The sequence below is a fragment of the Triticum aestivum genome, chromosome 6D, assembly GCF_018294505.1.
Source record: "Triticum aestivum cultivar Chinese Spring chromosome 6D, IWGSC CS RefSeq v2.1, whole genome shotgun sequence".
NCBI classification, from domain to species: domain Eukaryota; kingdom Viridiplantae; phylum Streptophyta; class Magnoliopsida; order Poales; family Poaceae; genus Triticum; species Triticum aestivum.
The window spans coordinates 23,436,082-23,460,376 of NC_057811.1; the positions used below are offsets into that span (position 1 = coordinate 23,436,082).

The window sequence follows — 24,295 nt, forward strand, 5'->3', positions numbered from 1 at the left end:
TCAAGCCCTGGCCGTAGAGACAGCCGCTCCCATGGTAGAGGAAATGCCTTTGGTCCTTGCCTTCGAGCCCCAGGCTCCGGCATGGGCACAACATACTATCCGATTCCTCCAAACAGGGGAACTCCCTGAGGAGCAGGAAGAAGCGGAGAAAGTAGCCCGTCGGTCGGCCATGTATCAGTTCGTCGACGACGTCCTGTACAGAAAACGACCGAACGCTGTGAAATTGAAGTGCATTCCCCGGGAGGAAGGACTGGAGCTGTTGGCAGAGATACACGGAGGCATATGTGGCTCCCACATAGGGTCGAGGGCCCTTGCCGGCAAGGCATTCCGGCATGGTTTCTTCTGGCCCATAGCCCTCCAGGATGCAACGGCACTAGTAACCAAGTGTGAAGCGTGCCAGTTTCATTCAAAGAAGCTTCATCAACCAGCTCAAGCTCTCCAGACAATCCCTCTTTCCTGGCCATTCTCGGTATGGGGGCTCGACATACTGGGCCCCTTCCCCCGTGCTGTCGGGGGCTTTGAGTACTTGTACGTTGCGATCGACAAGATCACAAAGTGGCCGGAGGTGGAGGCAGTGAGAAAGGTGACATCACAATCAGTCGTCAAATTCTTCAAAGGGCTAGTCTGCCGTTTTGGTGTGCCAAACAGAGTGATCACCGACAACGACCCACAGTTCACGAGCCACGCCTTCATGCAGTACCTCCAAGACCTCGGCAGCAAGGTCTGTTTTGCTTCTGTTGCACATCCACGGAGCAATGGCCAAGCTGAGAGGGCAAATGCTGAAGTGTTGCGAGGCCTCCGGACGAGGACTTTTGACAGGCTACGCTGGTGTGGACGACGCTGGATTGATGAATTGCCGGCGACTCTTTGGTCAATCAGAACGACACCAAATCGAGCCACCGGCCAGACACCCTTCTCTGTCGTTTACGGGGCAGAAGCAGTTCTCCCCACGGAACTCACATACGGGTCACCTCGAGTGCTCGCTTATGATGAGCTTGAGCAAGAGCAGTTGCGGCAAGATGACGCAACGCTCCTTGAGGAAGATCGTCTTCGGGCGGCTGTGCGAGCAGCATGCTACCAGCAAGCCTTGTGCCGCTACCATAGCCGCAAGGTTCATGCCCGAAGCTTTGAGGAAGGCGACCTTGTTCTGCGGCACGTTCAGTCGGCCAAGAATTCCAACAAGTTGATGACAAAGTGGGAAGGCCCTTATCGGGTAACACGAGTCACCAGGCCCGGCGTAGTCCGCCTGGAGACCGAAGATGGTATTCGAGTGAGCAACTCCTGGAACATCGAACATCTTCGCAGGTTTTACCCATAAGGCGCGGTTGCCGGGCTCCCCGGCAAACCACCTTTTGTGCAAGTCTTGCTGGCAAGGCATGTAACCCTTTGTACAAAGCCAAGCGCATACCCTGAGCATAAATAAGTGAAGCGCTGGCGCCCTAAGTTTTAGCATGCATGCTAGGTTGAGTCTCTCTCTGTGTTAGGGTTGATAGTGCTTGGCGGCGACTAACCATCTCCAGCCGTTGGCCCCCCAGGGGGCGCCTAAAATCACCGCCTGGGGGTGACCCGGCGAAAAAATGGGCCCGGGGGCGAGTTGGCCCCCAGCCGCCGCCCCCAGGGCCGGCCCCAGGCGCGGGGAAAAAAATTGTGTAGCAAACTTACGCAAAGTTCGGCTAAAACACGCCAAATTTCTGCAAACTTGGGCTTATATTAGCGGATTTAAGTCGAGTAGTCGCCATTACATATAAAAACTAATAAAAAAACTTGCTGAAGGCCAAGAAGTCGCCGTCGTCGCCGCCATCGTCGGCCTTCTCCTCCTTGACTCGGGCGCCCCTGCTGGACCACTCCCCAGCTGGTGGCGGCGGCGGCGCGTTGTCGTCGTCGTCGCTATCGTCGATGATGACGACTCCTCCTTCGTCGCGGCCTCGGCGGCGCTGCTCGAAGCGCCACAGGGCGGCGCGCTGGCGCTCCGTCGCCATCTTGATGGAGTCCTGGCGTGCCCATTCAAGGGCCGCGTCGTCGTCGAGCTCGACCTCGCCGTGCTCCGTCTTCACCGGCTCCAGCCCCAGCTCCATCTTCACCGGCGCGAGCCCCGGCTCCGTCTTTGGCTTGACGAAGCGCGGAGGAGGAGCCGACGAGGAGGCGCGCCGGCCGCCCTCGTTGATGACGATGCCGGGCTCGGCCTTGATGCCGAGCAGCGTCGGAGTGCCGGAGGAGTGGGAGCAGGAGCGGGAGGAGGAAGAGGAGGAGGACGCGCCGAACCTCCTTGGCGCCCATTGCCCGTCGCGTCGGCGGTGCGCTGGGGCGGCCGCCCTCGCCGGGGGTACGCCAACGGCGGGTTGTTGCCGCCCTCGAGGTGCGTCAGCACACCCTCAAGTGTGCGGCCGGGGGCGCCCCACCACAGGTGGCGCCCCTCGCTGTTCTTCACGCCACCGACCACCAGCGCCCCATTGGTGGACGCCAGCCGCTGCTGCTGGCGGCGCTCGAAGCACGCCGCCCAAGCCGCATGGTTGTCGGCGGCGTACTGGGGGAGGGAGAGCTCGGCGTCGGTGAGGGAGGCGTGCACGATCTCGACCTCGTCGGCGAAGTAGGATGGTTTGGCCACGACGTCGGGCAACGGGGGAATGGGCACTCCCCCATTGCTGAGCCTCCAGCCCGTCGGCCCGGCGCGCATGTCCGGCGTCGCCGGGATGTTCGCCTGGAACAGGAGCCAGGACTCCTGTTCGCGGAGCGAACGGCGGCCGAAGCCGTTGGCCGCCGCCTCGTCTCCGGGGAAACGCTCGGCCATCGGGGAGATGGAGTGGCTGGGGAGAAGAGATCGGCGGCGGCGCTCGGGAGATGGAGTGGCTGGGGGAGAAGAGATCGGCGGCGGCGCTCGGGAGAGGGAGGGCTGGGGGAGAAGAGCTCGGCGGCGGCGCTCGGGAGAGGTGGAGAGGTGGCACTCATCACAGGCGAGCGAGGCCATATATAGCTGCGCCGCGTCCGTGTGTACGCGTCCGAGGGAGGGGAGGCGTCGGCGCGCCGCCCCTTGAACGCGCCGCCCATGAGGAATCAATGGCAAAGCTGACCGGCGGCAGCCTTGCCATTGATTCCCCGCGGGAAACCGAGGCGTCGAGAGAAGACTAGGCGGGCGGTGTCGCTGACGCGGCTGGCCCGTGGCGCTTTCGCGCCAAAAACGATTCGCCCGGCGCCCCAGCGCGCCGGGTTCGGGTTGGGTCCGCTGGTGCCAATTTCGGCCCGAGCCGGCGAAAAAAGTGCCCCTGGGGGCGTGACTGGGCCAATTTTTTGACGCCGGCGGCCGAAAAATCTCCTAGGGGGGCATGTTGGGGGCGTGGCTGGAGATGCTCTTAGCATAGAGGTCGGGTATGCATTTCTCTGTTCCTTTCCGTCCTTTTTGGTTCGCAGGGTGCGTGGACATTTCCTGCTGAGCTTGTTTTTAGGTGAAACTAGGGCTTTATTCATCAACCAAAACAGACGAAATACAAATGATGTCTGGTAAGTTCCCTAGCCACACATGTCGACCAATAGGGAGTGTCGAGGCTGCCTTTGCCAAGGCATGTGCCTCAACATTTGCCTCCCTATTCTCAAAACGAAAAACAACTTTAACAAAATCTAAAGTTCTAGCTCTAATTTCATCCAGAACAAAAGCATATGAAGAAGATGGCGCAGAACCACTAATATCTGAAACGACTTGCAAACAGTCCGAAGCTATTATCACATGTGATTGTAGGAGATCTTGAGCAAGAGCGAGGCCCTCGTTGCATGCTTGAGCTTCCAAACTTGCTGCATCCACTAGGCCTTCAAATACCACCGCTGATGAGCCAATGTAGCAGCTATTTTTATCCCTGCATATTGCCGCGCTTGCCCCCGTCCTTCCTGAGCGGGAAACCGCTCCATCGACATTGATCTTTACCGCATCTTTGCCGGGTGGTATCCAACTCTGGGCTCTTGGTTTTGCTACGCCTGCATGTGTTGTTGGTTCTCGCTTGGTGGCAATCTGAAGATCCTCGAGATACCTGTTAACAAAACTCATAGTAGATAATGGGCTCTGAAATTCATCATCAAGGATCGCCCTTCTCCACGCCCACCATATGGCCCACATGGTGATTAGAACCCTTGCAAGATCCTGCTGGTTCATTGATTCAAAAAGCCAGAAGAGCCATAGTCGTGCATCTTCACTTCTGTTTGATATTATATGCTCAACAATTTCCTCATCACAGAGCGCCCATACACAGCGTGCCATTCTACACTCAAAAAGAGAGTGGCGCCAAGAGTCATACTCCTCCTGGCAAAGACCACACTCAGGGGACGTAGCCATATTGCGCTCATGACGGAGTGATCCAGTCGGTAATGACGTCTGGGCTAATCTCCAAACAAAAACCTTTACCTTTGAAGGGATTTTAACTTTCCAAAGTTGCGACCAAGACTTGCTTTCAGCTTCGATATTCGAGTGACTCGGCCTGTGCTCTAGCCAATCCTCTCGCTGGTGTTTGATTCCACTGATCATTCTATAGGCTGATTTAACCGTAAAAATTCCTCTTCTATCATAATGCCAGGCCAGAAGTCGGGCTGCACCCGGAAACTCAGTGGAATGTTCTGAATAACCGTCACGTCCGGTGCAATAAAATGCTCAGTTAGCTTCCGTGTGTTCCGTGACCTGGACGTCTCGTCAATGATCTCTGACACAAGCTGCGGGGGATCGGCAGATATAGGGCATATTGGTTTCAGCTTGTAGTCCCGCGGAAGCCAGTTGTCTTCCCAGATGCGCGTATTTGAACCAGAGCCAATTCTCTTGATCAGTCCCAGAACCAAAATTTCTTTTGCTTCCAACAGCGAGCGCCACACCTGTGAAGGCTGTGCGCCAATGGTAGCCTCCAGAATGCTACCTTGTGGGTAATATCTCGCTCGCAAGACTCGTGCACTTAGTGACTCCGGGTCTTGAAGCAAGCGCCAAACTTGACGTGCTAGCAAAGCCAGGTAAAATAACTCGATATCCCAAAAACCAATCCCCCCCATATTCTTTGGTTTACACATGGTTTTCCACGAGACCCAGGCCGGTTTTTTCTGACCTTGCTTGCTTCCCCACCAGAACTTCCTCAGCAGTTTGTTTATGTGTTCAGTTAATCCTCGGCAAAGCTTAAAACATGACATTGAATATGTCGGAATAGATTGTGCAACTGACTTGATCAACACCTCTTTCCCCCCTGCTGACAAGCATTTTTCCCATCCACCCTTGAATGTGTCTCCATATTTTGTCCTTCAGGTATCTGAAACTCCCTTCCTTCTTCTTACCTACATCTGTCGGCAGTCCCAAGTATTTTTCTGACAATGATTCAGTGTGTACCTCCAAAGCATTTTTGATTTCATCACGCATTGAATCCGGTACACCCTTGCTGAAATAAATCGAGGATTTTTCAGTATTGACACGTTGGCCCGACGCATCACAATACCTTCTCAGGATGTCCCGCACGCGAATAGCACTCTCTCTGTTAGCTTCAAAAAGCAGAAGGCTATCGTCTGCAAAGAGTAAATGATTAACTATCGGAGCTGATTCTGCCACCGACAAACCTCGAATACCACCATCTTGAGCCTTTAAAAGGCATGATAGATCTTCAGCCGCAAGTAAGAATAAATACGGGGACATGGGGTCCCCCTACCTCATTCCCCTCGTTGGCCTGAAATCTTCCAAACTGCCCCCATTGAATAAAACTGAGAAAGTGACTGATGAAACACATCGCATTACCGTCTCCGTAAAGCGCGGGCTAATATCCAACTTTAGCATCACCGCCTTTAAGTAAGGCCACTCCAAGCGGTCATAGGCCTTCATCATGTCTAGTTTTAGGGCAACAAAACGGTTATTTTTAACTCTCCTCGACTTCATGTAGTGCAAGCACTCATACACTGTTATAAAATTGTCAGTGATAAGGCGACCAGGCACAAAGGCCGACTGCTCCTCGGAAATTACCTCTGGGAGAATGATCTTCAACCTATTGGCTAAGACCTTTGACGCTATCTTGTAGACCACGTTGCAAAGACTTATAGGCCAAAATTGTCCGAGGATTTTTGGACTAGCTATCTTGGGAATCAAAACGATGAACGTGCGATTGATATCCTCCGGTGAGTCATCTCCATTGAGCAATCTTATAATCATACCCGTAACCTCTTCACCACACAGATCCCAATGTCGCTGAAAAAAATGTGCGGGAAACTCATCAGGCCCCTGTGCTTTTGTTGGGAACATTTGAAAAAGAGCTTCCTTAATCTCCTCATTTGTATATGGTGCATTCAACTTGCCGTTCATATTTCCATCTACCCTGACCGGGATATGAGACAGCACCTCCTCCATCCCTATGCATCCCTCCGATCGGTACAGGTTTTCATAAAACTGGCTAGTCATCTCTGCCATCTCTGCGGCATCCGATGTGAGTGTCCCATCCGCCTTCTCCAATTGGGAAATATTGTTTCGAGCTCTCCTAGCACTGGCCTTTTTCTGGAAATATTGGGTCTTGCTGTCGCCTGCACAAAGCCAGTCTATACAAGACCTCTGTCCCATCATTATTTCCTCCCTGTATGAGATCTCCACGATCCGGTCTTGGAAGAAAGAGAACGGGCCGACGCCCCAAACAGTGGCGGACTCACGTACAGGGTTGTGGGGGCAACTGCCCCCACTCGATTTTTGGGCCCTCTGGTACTAGGCCTCAACTATAGAGCTTTGCCCCCTCTCAGCCCGTTGTCTTTGCCCCCACTTATTTGTATTTCTCGTTCTCTTTCCAAAGCCCATCCTGAGAGACAACCCAACCCACCTAGCGCATGGCCTTGTCACATAGGAACATCATCACGGCCGTATTACTTTGCACAAAGCGTTGTCTTTGACAGTTTCACTTGTGAAAAACACGGACTGAGATCTGACTCCTCGACGAAATTCGCCGCCTGCCACCCAGACAAAACGCGAGGCGCCCTTGCCGCTTCCTACGTGTTTTGTGGAGTTATCTTCGTCTGCATGTTATCCTCGGTGCCGCTTTGGTCGTTCTTTCGAGAGTGTGTTGATCTTTTTTTCGTCGGTGCTGGGGCTATAAATAGGCTGGTTCTCCTCTTGTGGTGCGCGGGGCGGGATGGACGGGATGTGCGCGCAAGCTAGCTAGGCCACCAGCCGCGTGGTCCACGCGGGGACTCCAGCAGACGAGGTAGGTCTCAGAGGCCATCTGCGGCTCACAGGCGAGGCCTTCGAACGTCGATCTAAGGTGAGCGGCAGGAGGCACGGTACTTGCAGGGCGCGACGGCGACGGGGTTCGCAACAGTAGGCTGCGGCTGCGTGCGGCCTCGGTCCAGTGGAGTCGTACGCGGTGGTGCCGACGGTCGGCGATGTTCCGATGAGCCTCGGCTGGGCTCACGCTCCATGGTTATGGTGATGGCCATGGAGGGGCTCAGGCAGCGCGTCGCGGCGGTGCGAGTGGCTGGCAGGTCGACCGTGTGCGGTGGGCGTTTGCAGAGCTCACGTGGTTGAGGTGGTGGTGGTGCGCGGGCAGGCGGAGCTCATGGCGCGATGACGGTGGTTGCTGGGTGTGGTGGCTGTGAGAGGACGTGTCGGCGAGCGTGACGAACCGGCCGCAGGCGGCTGCGGCAGCGGGGTCGCCATGTAGCTGCATAGGACAGTCGCGGCCTGCCACAACGGACACCGCAAGAACTCGCCGAGCTCTGGTGGGGTCGAGCCGGAGAGCAGCGCCGTGTAGTGGTCAGCGTGTCAAGGTTCTTCAGCTGGCCGAGGCTCGCCGGGAGGGGCCAGCGATGCTGTTCTCCGGGAGGCCGATGCGCCGAGCATGGTGAGGTTGGAGCAGGAGCGCGCCGTGGAGGTTCTCGAGGCTGACCGTCCGGCCCACCGCCCACGGCAGAGCTCCTCGAGGCTGGCCATCCAGCCGCCTTCGATCTGTTCTACGTAGAAGATGAGCTCGCGCACCGCCGTGATGGCGCCCTCGAGGTGGTTGGACCGTTGGAGTCGACGGCGAGGCTCTCCAGTTTGCTCCCTGGCCGGCATAAGCGAACAAAGGGGCACACGAAAACCTTCGATAGAGAATATATAGGCGTTACGTTCGGCTTCGCCGGGACGGGCCCGTGAGCGCATTGTTGCTGAGGTCGAGGTGCGTGAGCCAAGCTGAGGCGGGATGGGTACGGAGTACCGACAGGTTTGTGTCGGTGACTCGGTGAGCACCAGCCGCTCCAGCGAGGCGCCCTGGGCCGCAGACAAGTTTTCAGCCACGCCGCCGTCGGCATTGCACGACACGCCCGTCCACCGGCATGGCGACCTCTCCGTCGGGTTCCAGTCACCCAGCGCCCCCGTGCCGCCGTCACCGGGCGTGTGCCGCACCGTGCGCGTCCACGGCGAGGGCGCAGCCCATGCACGCCATGGGAACCGCGCATTACAACAGCAGCCGTGCCGCCAGTACCCGATCGCCCGCCTACAACTGCCCATGCAGGAGAGATGTGTGTACGAGTAGTGAAGCCATTACAATGGATTAAGAGTTGGCGCAGCGGCGTAGCTGCACCTGTTGGTGTGTCAAATTCAGAAGGAACACAACTATACAAGCAATTGGCGGGGCATGCAATGCAGCAACAAGAACAAAAACTGGAACTATAGCAAGAGCAGCACAGGATTAATATCTTGGAAATGCAACGCAACTGCGTTGGACAAGTTCCGTTCAGGAATTTTGTGGCAATCTCTTCGTCCTTCATTCCATGTGGAGGCGGGGGGCGAGGGAGGCTTGCAGTAGTTGTGATCATGGGCATGTCCTGGTTGTAAGAATCTTCAAGGCTTGAAGAAGTGATAAAGAAAAATATAAAATCCACATGCGTTCTTACAAATACAGCCAAAGCAACAAACGTAAACAAACTCCTACTCGGGCAGGGAAATGTAAGAAAAAGGTAAAAAAAAATGTTTGAGTCAATTCAAAATTTCCACTCTGATTCCTGATTCAAAGGGCTCTTGCCTGCTGCTTGCATGCATGACGACTGTGTTAGTTTACGTTCAATTTGCCCGTGTAATATTCGGAATAAATTATATCATTCTCTGTCCTATCCTGTTATGCGGAATAAATTGTTTTACTGTTCAACCAATATACTTGCTTCTATCACCTATCGTCTACAATCTCCCCGCAAAAAAAGCATCATCTACAGTCTACCCCAAATCACACTTATAAATAATTACATTTCCACTGCAAAGATGTGAATGTTCCCCTAAAAAAAGAATACAAATTTGCGTTTTACATAGTACACATGGTTGTCGGATCAACCCTATTTTGGGTACAAAAAAACAACAACATAAACGTGTATTTATCTACTTAGCAGCATGAACCGCATATGAGAGCAGCAAATATATGCACATCTTTCGACCTTATCTCTTTACACAATTGTACCAGCCTAGACTCGACAACATTTACCGTATGTAAAAAAACACAGTCCAGGCAGACATACTGTATCGACGGGCGCGGCATGCCGCCGCGCGGGCTATGCTAGTATTGCGTTATAAGATCGAGTAGTACGTCTTTTGCTCCAGGTCCAGCCACACGGATCGAGTACAATAAGTACACAAAGTTTTTTAATTTTTTTGAAACACAAGATACAAAGTTTATTTTGGGTACACACTGAGTAAGAAAATAGCAACAAGAAACGAGCTGCATGCCTACATCCGAGCAAAAGGGTCATAGACACCTTTTCTGCATTCATTGTAACATAGTTCCCTGAAGTGTGTAAGCTAACTAGTGGATAAAATGTACTCTTCTTCCATACTGTATTACCTTGTCAAACACTCTCCACTTCTTCCATATATCGTTAATACTTAATTTGTTGCAACACAATTTACCTCAGATTCGTCAACCACCAATGCGACATGCTCCTCGAGTGGCTGAACACCTTCCAATCTCAGCTCCACCTGTCTCATTGTTGGGCGTTCGTCCCCTCTTAACTTTACACATGCTACCGCAATTTCAGCAATTTCTTCAATTGTGTTCCCACCCTCGCTAATAACTTGCAGATCTAATATCCGCAACAAATTGCCTTCTGCAAACAAGGTAGCAAAATGAACCACTAGACCATCTCCTGAAGCCATATAGGAAAATGGCCTCTTTCTAGTCATTAGTTCTATGAGCATAACACCGAAGCTATAAACATCACTTTTGTCCGTGAGGCGTCCAGTGTAGAAGTACATAGGGTCTAGATATCCTAGTGTGCCTTGAACCATTGTAGTTAAACCTGATTTGTCCAATGGAATGTACCTTGAAGCTCCAAAGTCTGCCACCTTTGCTTCTAGATTATCATTCAAAAGTATGTTAGCAGACTTGACATCTCTATGGATGATAGGTATTAAAGCCATTGAGTGAAGATAAGCTAGAGATTTAGCTGTTTCAATTGCTATCCGTAGCCTAACATTCCATGACAATGAAATTGGTCCTTCGACGTGAAGATGATCATACAGAGTTCCGTTGGAGATAAACTCATAGACCAACAATGGGACTTCTGTTTCAAGGCAGCAACCATAGAGTTTTACTACATTTCTATGGTTGATTTGTGAGAGGATAGCCACCTCATTAATAAACTCATCAATCTCCTTTTGAACCACCATCTTTGGTTTCTTGATGGCTACGACATGGAGGTCAGATAAAATCCCTTTGTAGACAGTACCATGGTACCGCCACCAAGCTCACGAGCTTTATCAAAATTGTTCGTTGCCTTCTCTAGCTCTTCCAGGGTTATGATCATTCTTTCCGCTATATCTGCTTTTTGAGATATCAATTGTTGCAATAACTGGCCACGGTTTTGCTCGAAAAATTTACGTTTCAACATTTGGGCCCTCTGGTGCTTAAATTTGTAGGAAATGAAGTATGCAATAAGAACCAAAAGTATGAGTCCTGCCCCGCTAGCAACTCCAATGATGATGCTTATACCTAGAAACACCACATATTGTCAGTCTGTTTTCAAGATATGCATACCACGTGTAGATTTGATTCATGGTTGCATCAAGTAATGGAGGTATATTTAATTAGGAACTAGTAGTCAAAACTGCGACTTGAAAGTTTTGTTTATGTCCAATAAACCGACAACTTTAGGGAACATCAGGTGTGAATGAACAAATATTTAGACTACAGCTGTGATTTGAAAGTTCTGTTCTTGTTCAATAAACTGATAGTGGCAATCTAGGGTATAGAGTGAACTGAACAAGAACAAACGTATCTATTGAAACATAAGAAGTAATAGCCATTGCTTGTTATTTTTTATATTTGTCCCATTTTCATATTTCCAAAACTGAAATTCGTCACATATCTTATGATGGTGCAATTTCCATCTGACCAATATAAATAGTACTAGTAGTTTTCATACCTTGGTCAAAGCTACAATTTTTTTTATCCATGCTTCTTAATTGCCAATACTTTTGTTTGTCAGATCCAGTATGATCCGACAAACAAAAGTATTGGCACCGTATCTCTGTATCAGAACAAGTGAATTGAAATCGAGTAACAATCAGAATACTAGAGAGATTACGGTATTATTGTACGTAGGAGAAGTCGTTGCAAATTAAAGTTGCAGCTAGCATTGCTTACCTTTAATGTACTTGGAGGGGCCACCTGTGGACAGAAGAAAATGTTAAATTTAGCTGATTATCATTTCTACAAATATATGCAACAGAGGAGCATTGAAGGTCAAAATAAAAAAGAACAGTGTACAGTACCTTTGCATCCGTTGGAGACGTAGGGGTTGCCGTTGTAGCCGATGTTGCAATGACAAGAATAGCCTCTGTTCCTGCGTTTGCAATGGCTGAATTTGCTCTTGCAGAGGTGACGTGCTACATCGCCAGAGCAATCCCCACGCGAACTTACATTGGCTGATGACCCATTATGCAAAACCTCCCACTCGAGAAGAATGGGAACCTCTAGGCCAACTACCGAGGTCCGGTTTTGCATGATCAGGTCGCCCTGCTGTTCAAACCAACCCTCCTCTGTTACAAACACGTACTCGGGCAACGGTATCGGGTCCTCAAGGTTGTTGATGAACATGTTGAATAGCAATCGCCTGGGCATTCCGTCCATGGTCTCAGAGATGCGTGTTTGGCAGCAGCCCATGCCGTGGCAGTACTTGCCACCACCGCTTCCACCAAGGCCAGTGCTGCTACTTACGCTTCTGTCGAAGCAGAAGGAGGCACATCCACTGATAATGTCTGGGTTCCCGTGCCCTAGCAGTGTCGCCTGTGTGTTGCACCCGGTGACTACGAGCTCGTTCCTAGTAGACAGTGAGTAGGGCTCTTCTCCGGAGAAAAAAAAGGGGAAATCGCCAGACTGCTTTCCAACAGGTCCTCCGAACACTAAAGACACCGGGAACCCTTGAATGGAGTTACCACTTACAAGGGCATCTTTTCTGATGACACGCACAGTGGAGTTGGCAAGTGAAATACTAACGACCCGAAAGTCAGTGCTGCCAAGGAGCAGCCGTGGGGGGTCGACGGTTGTGTCACAGGTGAGGTTGAACCCTGGCAAGTAACAGTTGGCATCCAAGCCAATGCCAAAGGGGTATGGCACGTCCACGTCCCCACAAGACGCCAAGCAGCTACCTATATTGTACCAAAGAGTGGCAAAATCAATTTTTTTAAAATACAACATAACCAATTGAAAGTAATTTTTTTTTTTGCAGAGAATCAGACAATTCAGGTGTGAGCTATAGTCTTCGGAAACAAATCTTAGTTTTTTTTTCCTCTCTTGCTTGCTCCGGTTTATCACAATTTTTACCACTAGCTTCTATCACTAAATATTGTATATATCTTTCTGGGGTAGGAACGTATTAGTTGACTAACAGAGAAAAAATGTTGGCCATGGGTGGAAGCAAGTTACATGTAACTGCTAAAAAAACCATGCACATTCATGGACTCATGGTCCACAGGAACTCTTTTATATGGTAACACATTGGAAAAACATATGTAACTTCCATGAATTATGGGGGGAAAAATCATGCATGTGGAGGATTGGTAGACGCACATCCCTGTGAAATTTGGTACACGAAACATGACATTTGTGTGCTAGCTATTTTTACATGTAGTTATACCCGTCTCTAAATGCATGCCTTTTAATTTTATTTTGAATATACATATGGTTTTCCCTAAGCTAAACTATAAGGTTCATATAAACACATGCGCAATTACTTCTATGAGGAGGTGCTTCTGGAATGAAGTTGGAATTCTAGGAAATACTGAAAAGAAGTCAAAATATTCTGCAGTGGTTTACACATGTACATGTTCAAGACATCTGTATGTTTGTATATTTCAAACAAAATGAAGATGCTGTGTTTATAAACTCAAAGAAAAGCAATTCACATCCAAGTAAAATTTTAAACACCTAAACTTAGCATTGTACACAGGCAACAAAAATGACCTTATTCATGTAAACTCACAAACACATACACAAACAATACATTTACATCCTTCCGTTCCTAAATATAAGCCTTTTTAGAGATTCCAATGCAGACTACTTACGAACCAAAATAAGTGAATCTACACTCTAAAACAGCTCTATATACATCCATATTTAGTCCGTATTGAAATCTCTAAAATGTCTTATATTTAGAAACGGAGGGAGTATATTTCTGGAGACGTTTTAGCACTTGGAAATGCGCATATGCTCCCAGGGTGAACATTTAAGTTATTACTAACTCCTACACTAACTTGTATCGTGCTGACAGGAGCAAATTAACTGCTTCCGGGAGCACATGCTTGAAGCTTCCAGGATAACGCTGCACCAAGATGCTAAATAAATTTAAATATTTTTTTTAAGTTTTAACAATTCTAGGAAAATAAAACTCGTAACTGTTGAGTATGCATGCAATTTCTAAAGTGAAAAGAGAATTTGTTTGCCCTGGTCAATGAAAACAATTAGTACTTCCTTAAAATGAATTTTGACAACTAAACTGGACTTTTTACATGGAGCGAAACTGATGTATTTCATGAAAAATTAGAGCACACAAAGTCCTAGAATATCTACATGTCTGCCTTTTCAAATATATTAATCTGCAAACGCACAAAACATTTGAAGATTTACATGTGTGATTCAATTAAATATTAAACAGTAAATAATATTATTTTCATACAGAAACACATGGGCCTTTGAGTTTCCGGTGTACTAATAGCTTGTTTTCGTCTATGAATAGCTGGAGGGACCCACAAAAAAACTGGAGGGAAATATTTTGCAAGACCGTGAAGTCTGAGGTGGTGTTTGGTTCTCTAGTCCTAGGACTTTTTCTAGTCCCTGGGACTTTTTGAAAAAGACTCTCAAGGAGGTGCTTCTAAGGACTTTTAGCAAAAAGTCTCAAAAAAGTCCCCTCTTATTTGGTTTGCTAGGGACTTTTTTTAGTCCTAACACAAAAAAATCCCTAGAACCAAACACCCCCTGATGTGTCATAGAGAACCCGTCAATGATCACATTTTAAAACAATCCGATTGTAGGCAGAAGGAAAAACCAAATACTGCAACATAGAAGAATAGAAATAGAAAAACTCTTTCAAAATTAAATTGCTCACCTCTGTTAGCGCTGATAGCATAGCACCCATCGGGTATGGCATGGTTGCCAGTGGTTCCTGGCGGGCACCGGCACATGAATGATCCTTCTGTGTTTATACATTCGCCGTAACATCCACTTTTACTTGGTGACCACTCGCACTCGTTATCATCTACACATGTGGAAGGATCAGGCAAAGAGAAACCCCGACTTGAACCTATATCTCACTTGTACAAAGCGCACATAGAAAGACAAATATGTACAAATGGTTCTGAAATATTGTCATGTATTAAACAGAAGTATCACATGGTGAAGTGGTCCGAAATCTGCAAGCCTAAGGACCAAGGCAGCCTGGGAGTCATTTCATCCAAGCGGATGAATATTGCCCAACTCTCCAAATGGCTCTGGCGTATTCAGACCAATGCGGGAGGCCTGTGGCTCGAGATTATCCGCAAAAAGTATCTTCGCGGTCAGCCACTGGCCTTCGCTTCTAGGTCTGGAGGATCCCAATTTTGGGAATCGGTGATCCGTCTGATGCCGGTCTTGCGCATAGGGACTTCTATTAGAGTGGGCTCCGAGTCCGGCACATTATTCTGGCTAGATAGATGGGCAGGATCTCGCCCATTTGCGGAACGCTTCCACGCGTTATTCTCGATCTGTGTCCGCCCACAGCTCTCTGTAGCTGTGGCTTTAGCTGACTTGGGCGCCATTGCCTTCCGCCGTACCTTCCGGGCGGTGGAGCTCGATTAATGGGATGAAATGCTCGAGAGTATTGCCCTCCACCCCCCTCCCTTGAGCCCGACTCGCTATCTTGGCATCTGGAGCCAAGTGGCAGATTCTCGACTAGATCTCTTTACCAGGCGATTGTTCCCACCCCTGGGCCGATGAAACTATTGGTGCTCTGGGAGATCAAACTCCCCTTGAAGATATGCATCTTTCTCTGGCAATGGGTCCGAGGCCGTCTCCCTTCGGGAACGGAGGTCAGAAAACGTAACGGCCCTGGGGATGGCCTCTGTCCCATTTGTTTGGTCCCGGAAGGCTGTAACCACATCTTCTTCCGGTGCCCTGTAGCGCAGTTCCTATGGAGCTGCTTCCGGGAGGTGGCTGGCGGCAATTGGTGCCATGACAACCTCCCGGACCTATTTGGGGAGGTCCTTGGGCTCCCCGGTCCTAGCCGCCCCCCAATTTGGGTGGCTTTGGGTACCCTTGCTTGGACCCTTTGGTGTACCCGCAATAAACTAGTTATCGAGCGTGTCATTCTGTGCCGTGTGACTGATGTAATCTATAAAATGTGTGGCTTCTTACAGCTCTGGAGACCGCTTAGCAAGCGGTGTGATCGTGGCGTCATCGACAACATCATGGCAGGTCTTCGTTCCGCAGCATCGGCTTTTGCCCACCGCCACCACCCCCCGAGCCGGATCGGCTTGTTCTGTTGTGCCCCCAGCATGACTTTGTGCCTTGTTCATACTGTGTACTGATGTGTTGGATGCTTGGTCCGTTGCTTTATAATATAAAGCGGGGGAAACCTTTTTTCTCAAATATTGTCATGTATGGATTGTTTTTTTTTGACAACTCGTCATGTATGGATTTAAATTAATTAAAGTGTCACATGTTATGTAGGAGCCGTTTCAGGCATTTTGGTAGAAAGCTTCCAGCCCTATCAAGGGAAAAATATATGTCTCGCTTACTCCAACACCGAAAGAGCTCTTGCCTACAGTTCTTGCTTCACAAGGCCGACCCAACAAGTGGTTTTGGGAACCATATACCCTCTAGAACTGAGAGTGGTTTTGGGAAAATCCTGCGATTTTTCTTTTTCTATGTTTTTCCCGGTTCCTTTAGTTTATGTAGGTTTTTTACTCCCCATGTCTTTTTTTTTCTAGTTTCAATTCCTGTTTATGTTTTCTTTCGAATATAAACCATGTTTTTAGTAAAAAAAAAGGAGTGGGCAGTTTTTTAAGGACAGGAACAATTTTCAAAAATTTCGCGAACATTTTCTTGATCGTGTGAAACACTTTTTAGGTGTTAAGGTTATATTTTTAAGTGCAGAAATATTTTTATATTTCATGAACATTTTTAAGTGTTATAAACAATTTTCTAAATACTATAGAACTTTTTTTTATCTCAGGAAATTTATTAAAAAAGGACAAACATTTGTTTTTCACATTTTATGTATTCTTGTGGATGTAATAAAAAATTAAACGTTTCAAAATTTTAATTGGATGGTAGAAACATTTTTTAAATTTCATGAGCATTTAAGAACATTTTTTAATGTTGTGAATTTTTCTTTAAAAAATGTGCAAGCATTTTTTTAAGTTTTGTGAAAAACTAAACGTGTGCATTTTTAAAAATATATGACTAATGAAATGTCAGGAACGCTGCAGAATCTAAGTAAAAAAAAACTACTCCTTTCGATCCATAATACTTGTTGCTTAAACGGATGTATCTAGATGTATTTCAGTATTAGATACATCTGTTTGAGCGACAAGTAATATGGATCAGAGGGAGTACCAAAAATTAGAAAATAGAACAAGAGAACCAAACCACGGAGGGCCCCTGTAGACCAGCGTGCACTCAAGCTTGCTAAGGGGGAGATATAGATGTGCTCGATATTAAGTGCATGTTCCCCACTAATCGACCCATGCAATTAATTATGTTTAGCACCCCCAATGGCAACCCCATATACGTTATATAGTGAGTAAGGTTTTGGATATGAGCGGAAATTTTTCTCTTGGGGTTGTGTGGTACTCGGTTACCATGGTAAACATGAATGCCGGACACATTTCAGACGTAATTTAAAACCAAATTTTGAATTCAGTTTTTTCACATAGATATACATATGTATTGAACCCATATTTATCAGAAATCTTCTACTAATGCAGCGTTAGTGCATGATACTAGGATGGTTAGCTATACATTAGGCGTTTAAATTTAAAATTTCCCTTGGTATACATGTTTATCATGCGCGGTCGGGGGGGGGGGGGGGGGGGGGGGGGGGGGGGGGGCTCATTATCGCATAGTAACTAAATTTACCGACAGGTAAACAAAACACCAAGACTATCTCAGCTCAGCTTAAACAAAAGATAGACTCTACTTGCTTATTATCGTCGTTCAGTAGATTTATTTTGATGGTAGATTTGCATGGTGACATGTGTGGTGGATATCTATAATGTCTTAGATGATCATTTCCTTTATTTTGGTATATTGTAGATACATAATTTTTCTATGTTTAGTATATCATCTTGAAAACGGAATTGGAATCAAAACAAGCACTAATGAATATCCAAGTTGCCAACTGAGTAAGTATTAAAGATTGTACGGGTATCCTTTTTCTCTATAATTCACAACACAAACTCCATTAGGAGCAGGTATCTATAAGAGGGAGACGACCCACTTGAGAGCGACATAAATGGAAACAAAACCCTAGTCAATTCCCATATTCAATCTCGGCTACTGAACTTCGACGATCTTCTCTCTACCGTTACCAGGGCAATTAAAATAGTAATCTCAGGACTATCCTTGGCCACAGGGAGCCTGCACGTGTAGCCGGGAAGAGCTCTGCACGTCTGCATTGGCTCTTCCCTCGACGTCGTATTTCTTCCTCGACTACATCCGACTACCGCTCCATCAACTGTTCCTCGACTACATCTAGGTACACTGTAGTCATCTCTTCATCACCATCCAGATGTATGAAGTTCATTTGGCCATCTGATTATCTCACGTGTGATATGGTTGTTGTTTGTTTATAAATGTCGTTGCTAGTTTTATGTCCATGATGACTGTGATGTTAGTTTCCATTTGGTTGATCGCTAGTTTATTTGTGATAGGATTGTCTATGTGTATGTCCACTAGTAGAAAAACGACCTTACGTTCAGCTCATTAGTCCCGGTTTGATTACAACCCGATACTAATGATACCATTAGTCCCGGTTCTAACCGCTATGCATTAGTCCTAGTTCATTTGTGACCTATAGTCCCGCTTTGTGTCGCAAACCAGGACTAAAGGGGTGGTGGCAGGCTGGCGTTCGGCCGGGGCCCCATGAGACCCTTTAGTCCCGGTTTATGACACAAACCGGGACTATAGGTTAGCCCTTTAGTCCGGGTTGGAGCCACCAACCCGGACTAAAGGGGTTCTGCAATTTTCAAACTTTACCCCCCCCCCTCCCCTGTATCGCCTTTCAGTTTTGAAAAAAAAAAATAAGAAAAACTTCAAAAATTAAAATCCTTCAAGATGTAGTTATGATACTACATCTACTAGTTAGGGAAATTTAAAAACATAGATTTCGACATGTTTTGCAAAAAAATATTATGAAAAAGTAAAACAATGTTTGCATACGATGTCGAAAAAAAGTATAATCTATACCAATATAAAAAGACCCAAAGGGGCAGATCCAATTAATCTCGGCCATCAAATCATGTCAATCGAACGACTTAGACTGCTTCAATGCCGAGCGCTCAACACGTTTAGCGTGCAGTTAATTTCATGCCAAAAATAGTGCTAATCACATAATAACACGCAAATAATATCCTACTTAATATCCGCATACACTAAATATACTTTCAAATTAACGTGCATTGCACGTACACATTCACTAGTATATCAAAATGCTCAGCACGAAAAGCCGATTCCGATTTTGACCACCGTAGGCCGTTTTGCAAATTTTTAGAATCCTCGAATTATGAAAGACAAAAAAATAATGCTCAAATTTCTGTTTTTTTTGAATTTTGGTCAAACATTGGTCAAACTACTTATTTAAGAAATATCAGTGTTAATAAATAATTATTATTTTGTATAATAATAGTTTCAAACTCAAACGGTGAAAGGTGTGACTTCATGCTCAAGCTAAACTCCTAAGGTTTAATAGGATTGACATCTTACTATTGTCAGGAAAACAACAAGTGAAGACTTGGAAACTAGGGTGAATAGAACTCGAAAGTTAAGCGTGCTCAGGCTGTACTAGTGAGAGGAAGGGTGACCGGCCGGGAAGTTAGACGATTTGGAATATTGAGTGCTCCACACTTGAGCAGTGATGAGGGGTGATTAGATATTAAATTCTCAAATAGTTTAGAAATTTGAAAATCAGAAAAAAAAATCTTTTCAAAAAAAATCAACAAAATTCCTTTAGTCCCGGTTGGTACACCAACCGGGACTAAAGGTCCCCCAGTCCCCGGCGCGGGCTCGTGCCACATGGTGGGCCTTTGGTCTCCGTTTGTGTTGAACCAGGACTAAACGCGGGGGAGGGGGGGGCTTTAGTCCCCACCCTTTAGTGCCGGTTGTAGAACCGGGACTAAAGGTCCTGACGAACTAGGACTAAAGCCCGATTCTGCACTAGTGGTCATTGAATAAATTCATAATCATATTAATGCTAGCCTACACATTATTTCCAATAACTTCTCAGTCTCCGATCTCCCAGAAAAATCGATTTTTTTTAAAATAAATCAAAAAAATTTCAACAAAATTCTTTTAGTCCCGGTTGGTAGCGCGGGCTCGTGCCATGTGGTGGGCTAAAGGGGGGGACCTTTAGTCCCCACCCTTTAGTGCCGGTTGCAGAACCGGGACTAAAGGTCCTTGCGAACCGGGACTAAAGCCCGATTCTGCACCAGTGGACATTGAATAAATTCATAATCATATTAATGCTAGCCTACACATTATTTCCAATAACCTCTCAGTCTCCGATCTCCCGGGGATGTATCTGGTGTACCGGGGTAATTGGTGCTACTGGTGCATCGGTTCCCTATTGCACGTTAAAAAATGTTCGAAAAAACTATGAAAAAGATTTAGTGCATTGACACAACATCAATGTATCTTGTCACAAAAATTCAAATCAAAAATTGAAACGTTGCTTGAGATACAAAAATGACAAATTTGACACTGAATAGTACATAACACAACTTGGGCTTCAGTTTTGGCCCATTAACACATTGATGTAAAATTTCTCATTTTTGTATCTCCAGCAATGTTTTGATCTTTTATTTGAATTTTTGTGACAACATAACAATGATGTTGTGTAAATGCACTAATTTCTTTTGGATTTCTTCGAATATTTTTGAATGTGCAATGGGGTCCGGTACACTGGTAGCACCAATTGCCCCGGCACACCAGATACGGTCCCCCCATCTCCCTTCCAAGCAACAATGCACACCCTCTGCATCTCGCTACCTCCAGCTCCTCCACCATCCCTTTCTTATGTGGTGTTCTCCTCTCCTCCATGTCTGGGCAGATCCTGCAACATTCTCCCGCTTGCAGCTCAAATGATGAGTGTGTAGCATCCATTTTAGTGTTGCAAAGAAGGAGGTCAGAGCTCAAGGCATATGCACAAATGCATCTAGCAATTCGTCTCTAAGGCGGGCACCTCACACGTGTCATGTGGATGCACACACTCGTGCCTACCAGGCTCTACTGGTTTACTTATACCGCAACTCTATCTTCTAGTGGTTCGATTCTTTTTTTCCTCGAAAAGGGGATTACCCCGGCCTCTGTATCACAGGATTCACACAAATAGGGCTTATACCACAACTCCAACTTCTAGCAGATGGATTCTACTGGCCGAAACCAGCACCACGATCATCAGTAAGGGCATCACCACATCAGCTTCCTAGGGGAAGTATCCGGTGCACCAGAGCTTGCTGAGCACCTGGCTTTGGGTTGAACTTATAAATGTTTAAAAATTCTAAGAAAAAGTTAGCATATAACCACAACATGAGTCTAGAATATCACAAAAATTCAAGTCCAAACTCGAAAAACAAAATAAAAAATAATATACCTGGTGATATCAGTCCAAATCTATAGCCCAACTTACATTAGATACTATTCACTATTAAATTTGCCTATTTTTTTTCTAAACCTGTGTTATAAATTTTGGTTCAAAATTGAGTGACACTTTAGGTAGCAATACAATCTATGTTATATATTTTTAAAAATTGTTCAATACTTTTCAGGATGCACCAGTTATTCTCCCTAATCCAAAGTGAGGTTAGTGTCGTTGGATGGGAACCATGGTCCCAACAACGTTCGGCACTGTCATGGGAGCTGTGGTAACTTTGTCTAATTATCCTTTTATTTTTGCCGAGGGGTGTGATGTTCAATACTTTTCATTTGGACGGAGATGTATCATTCTATAGGCCCAGAAAGCTCTTTATTCAACATCCCCGTCTAGTAAGTTTCTCGTCTCCAGAAAATTGAAGTATAGGACATCCGTTGTGGGGGTATCATAGCTACCCCCGGTCCGGTTTATCGGGACTCGTCATATTTTTCATTAAACTTTGACTATGTATGTGATTACCAAAATTTAAAGTATATGGTACAAAACTATATTATTAAATTTGCATTTGATAGAGTTTTCCCGTGATATAATTTTTGTGACATATGGTTCAAGTTTTACTAGTTAAATCTGTAGTCAAACTATGACCCAAAACAAAAGGAGAGCTAATAAACCCGGACAGATGGAGTAGTATCATGCATATCAACTAGGCCATTTCGTTGAGTTGGCATATAATTAAGTGAAGAAAGCATAGGTGTTGAATCATATCGCGATGTCGTATCATAATATATAATGCGCTACTACATGTCCTGCACGCCAACAAATGAGGTCATATAAATTACTAACATACAATAACTTGTACGATAAAGATAATATCACACACCGATATCATATGCATAATATTACTATACCATAGTACTCCCTCCGTCCGGGTTTATTAGACCTCTTAGCAAATTAACCACGTCCCATTTTTGTAAGGCCCCTAAACTTTCGCAGTAAATTTCCCTCGGTTCTCTCTTATGCATGCGCGCAGGATTGGTTAGGCAGCCGCATCATTAGCTGCATGCACTACGCAATAACTGCTCGGCTAGTGCTAAACGTGAGCGTTAGGCTAGCCATAGTGGGGGTAACATAAGTAGTAACATGCACTTGGGACTCGTAAACATGCTTATGTGGCAGGCAATTAAAGAGAAGAGAGATGATTATAGTAACATAGGTAGATACTGTAACATAATAAATGTGATGCTACTATGTGTCATGCATGGCATGAGACCACCTATGATACTAATCTATGATACTATGCACTATGAATGTAGTATCATACACTAGTATCATATGCATGATACTAGTATATGTTACTCCCCACTATGACCAGCCTTATTGGCCAAGTGAAAAAGGGAAGCGGGCTAGCAGCTGCATGCCGTATATTGAGCTACTCTGGTTGGCCATTGGCATCCTCCGGACAATGCATTCTTAGCCTTAATTAAATCACCCATCATCTGTATTAACTTTTTTCCTTGCTACCTGAGTTTCTGCATGCAGGCCCAATAAATCCGGACGGAGGGAGTACTCCCTACGAGCAGCCTAAGAGTGTAGCAAACACACATACCTTTGCATCCGCCTGGAAGGTAGAGATTGCCGCCTTGGTAACCGCGTTTGCAGGTGCAGAAATAGCCTCCTCTCCTTGTTTTCATGCGTTCGATTCGGTTGCCGTCGCAGAAGCTGTGATTTCCAACAATCTCCCAGTCAAAGGAAACGGGAACTGCCATTTGCTGACCTGCCTGTAGCATGTCATTATAGACGGAGGTGTTTTGGAACCACCCATGGTTGGCGATGAACACATGCACGGGAAATCGCTCCATGTCTGCGCTACGGTTCCCAAGACCCAACGATGTGAGCTGCACGTCATAGTCGGACATGCTACTGCTGCGGTATACTTTGGCCTCCTGGTCACCGGGGGCGAATGGGTCCATGACGATATCCGCACGGCAGCAGCCTGTTCCGCCGGAGCATTCCACGACGGCATCGGGTGTCATGCGTGCAGCAGGTCGAAGACCCTGGCAGAGCGAGGTGCAGCTGGCAAGAGTGACGTTGCCACTCTTCACCGTCGCCTGCACGTTGCAGCCCGTCAAGATGAGCTCGTTCCACGATGATAGGGTGTAGGGCCCGTCTTCATCGTCCCAAAGGCCGGTGCTGAACGTGCCCTTGCCGTTGCCATCGGCGTCGAAGTCGATTTTGATGTCACCGTTGTGTTGCGCCATTAAAGAGGAAAACTCGATCGACATGACCTGGAGAGTGGCGTCGCCGTCGAGCAGCAGCCGTGCGTCGCCGCCGGTAGTGTCGCAGGTGAGGTTGAACCCTGGCAGGTAGCAGCTGGGGTCCGGGCCAAGGCCGAACGGGTACGGCACGTCCACGCCGCCGCAGGACGTGACGCAGTTGGGCATCCCTATCGTCGCTGGACCTGGGTCACCTGCTGCTGCTGCAGATGCTCCAGCGGACAACAACATGAGTAGTAGTACTAGTTCCGCTGCGGCTATTGGAGCTACTATGGCCGCGGAGATGATTATTTGCGCCATTGATGGATGGATAGATGGATGCATAGATGGAGCTAGCTAGCCCGTCTCTGGCTACCTATATACTCCTATTCCTTTATACGGTAAGCATTGAGATTCAGGTCTCACCTTGCTCGATAGCTAAGTAAGTATATTTAGTTACGTCTAGCCTTTCGATCAGCGACCACTGATTATTAAACACAAGACAATGAGTTATACTCCTATTCCTTTATACGGTACATAAACTGAGAATAAGAGTATGTTATTCTGATATAAATATGCACTCCTATTCAGGGTGAAAGCTAGACTTCAACGGCCTTTTGCGATAAGACAGCGACGCCTTGAACGCGTCGTCCATCGAGCGATCGAGCGCGTCAAGGTCCCAACCTGAAATGCCGCAAGCAGTTCGACGAAAGTGCAGCACTGGACCAGGACGGATTCAATAAGCATCCAACGCTAAG

General features: G+C 46.9%; 1 pseudogene; it reads right to left on the reverse strand.

Moving 5' to 3' along the window:
• Nucleotides 1-9,195: 9,195 nt before the first annotated feature.
• LOC123142349 (wall-associated receptor kinase 3-like) lies at nt 9,196-23,858 on the reverse strand (annotated as a pseudogene).
• Nucleotides 23,859-24,295: the final 437 nt, after the last annotated feature.